The sequence below is a fragment of the Octopus bimaculoides genome, chromosome 4 (assembly GCF_001194135.2).
Source record: "Octopus bimaculoides isolate UCB-OBI-ISO-001 chromosome 4, ASM119413v2, whole genome shotgun sequence".
Lineage (NCBI taxonomy): Eukaryota > Metazoa > Mollusca > Cephalopoda > Octopoda > Octopodidae > Octopus > Octopus bimaculoides.
In genome coordinates this window covers 99274226-99276639 of record NC_068984.1, presented here as the reverse complement: position 1 = coordinate 99276639, position 2414 = coordinate 99274226, and the positions used below count along the sequence as shown (strand labels likewise).

Below are 2414 nucleotides of genomic sequence, written 5' to 3'. Positions count from 1 at the left end.
GTAGTATATTGCCACTTAAGTGTGGCTGACCCCTGGTGCTAAAAGCAACAGTAACATCCACCCCTAGGGGTCAGCCACACTTAAGTGGCAATATACTACACTTTATATATATATATATATATATGTATATATATATATATGTGTGTGTGTATGTACGTAAGTATGTATTCATATATATATATGTATATATAGATATACACACACATACATATATGGTGTCTCTGTTTGTCCTTCACTACTGCTTGACAACTGTACATTATGCATAGGCACATCGATATAAGTAAGAAAGTATTCAATGTTATAAGACAAGTTAATAAAAACAGACATTAAAACAAAGATTTTATTTCTTCATCAATCTCTAATGAAAAATCAGTAACATGAAGCCTGGAGTAGTAATGGTCCAAGATCTGTTTCAGTCTTCTGTAATGTTATATTTATATATACACATAAAAACATACACATGTGTATATGCATGCATATATATATATATATATATATATATATATATATACACGTGTGTGTGTGTGTGTATATATGCATATATACATCTGTATATATATGTGTGTGTGTGTGTGTGTGTATATATATATACATATATACATCTGTATATATATGTGTATGTGTGTGTGTGTATTTATATATATATACACCATTGTTTGGATTTTTTTTTATCTTCTTAAATATAAAGTATGGAGTTAAAACATTTGATAGATTATTGATTTTTCTCTTGCTTCGTTATTCTTTAATGAAAGACATCAATGATTAATTACAATTAATCATAGATCAATCATAGATTAGAATAGTTTTCAACAAATTTCCGGCATAATATCTGCAACAGTTATTGCATCACTGCCTCACAGAAATCAGCTGTGGTTTACTAAAGGAATCAAATCAAACATGCACGTGCCAATGTAAGTTCATGTATGTTACCAGTGCATCTGCTAGAAATAACAGCCAAATCTACCTGTTATTGATTTCAACTTTTGGCACAAGACCAGCAATTTTAGGACGGAGGTAAGTCGATTACATCAACCCTAGTGTTCAGCTAGTACTTATTTCATTGACCCCAAAATGATGAAAAGTGAAGTCAACCTCAATGGAATTTGAACTCAGAGCATGAAGACAAATGAACTGCCATTAAGCATTTTACCCAGCATGCTAACAATTCTGCCATTTTGCCACCTGGAATATACTTCATATTAAATTCTACTTCATTTTTGTATCTGGTTTACAAGATTCTTTTTGTGAACTAATGTGTTGAAGCAAGTTATGTCATGTCTGGAGAGAGTCATATTGTCTTAATGCCTTATTAACTAACACACTCACTGGTTTATTTTCAACTCATTTATTATTTATGTTTTATATTTTTTAATATTTTTTATATATTTTCTTCCAAAATTTTCATTGCTTTAGCAACCTTGTCAATGGATGTTGACTCTTGGAAGAAAACCTGCGCCGTGAGGACCAAAGACTTGAGGTATTTCGTATTGCAAGACAGTGTTTGAGAGAGAATCGTGATGTCATAGGAGAGAAATGTGTCCACATGGATGATGGTTCACTTCCATTAAATGAGGCTGCAAAGAGAGACGTATGGAGATGCCGCTATGAAAGGTTGCTAAATAAAGAGAATGAATGGGAGAAAGAGAGCCTGCCGAATGCTGACCCAACAGAGGGACCAGCTATCCGAATTGACAGTGCCTTGGTAGATAAAACAATGAAGGGTATGAAGACAGGGAAAGCCCCCGGCCCCTCAGAAATCACTGCAGAGATGCTCAAAATATCTGGCAGTGTTGGCTATAGCCTAGTCACCCATATAGTCAACCAGGTGATATATAAAGGAGTCATACCCAATGACCATAGTCAACTGCTACAAAGGTAAAAGCGGTGCATTAGATACAAATAATTACAGAGGTATCAAGCTGTTGGATCAGGTAATGAAAGTCACAGAGAGGGTTGTAGCCCAACTAACTAGACTAAGAATAGTCTAGACGAGATGCAGTTTGGGTTTGTGCCAGGAAAAAGCACCACTGATGCTATATTTCTGGAAAGACAGCTGCAGGAGAAATACCTAGCCAAAGATAAACCCTGTACCTGGCTTTCGTTGACATGGAGAAAGCTTTCGACAGTGTCCCCCGATTCCTTATCTTGTGGTCAATGAGGAAACTAGGGATAGATGAATGATTAGTGAGAGCTGTGCAAGCCATGTACAGAGACACTGTCAGTAAGGTGAGGGTTGGCAACGAGTACAGTGAAGAATTCTGGGTAGAGGTAGGGTTTCACCAAGGTTCAATTCTCAGCCCCCTCCTATTTATCATAGTCCTCCAGGCAATAACAAAGGAATTCAAGACAAGAGGCCCCTGGGAACTCCTCTATGCTGATGACCTTGCTCTAATTGCTGAGTCACTATCAGAACT

The 2414-nt window shown here is 36.2% G+C and overlaps 1 long non-coding RNA gene across 1 annotated transcript in view; it reads left to right on the top strand.

Annotated features, from left to right (window-relative positions):
• LOC128247613 (uncharacterized) overlaps positions 1-2414 on the top strand; it is a 64921-nt gene that overhangs the window by 56021 nt on the left and 6486 nt on the right. The window contains exon 2 of the long non-coding RNA XR_008263982.1: positions 1414-1477. This is a non-coding gene — a long non-coding RNA (uncharacterized LOC128247613). The remainder of the gene's footprint in view (positions 1-1413; positions 1478-2414) is intronic.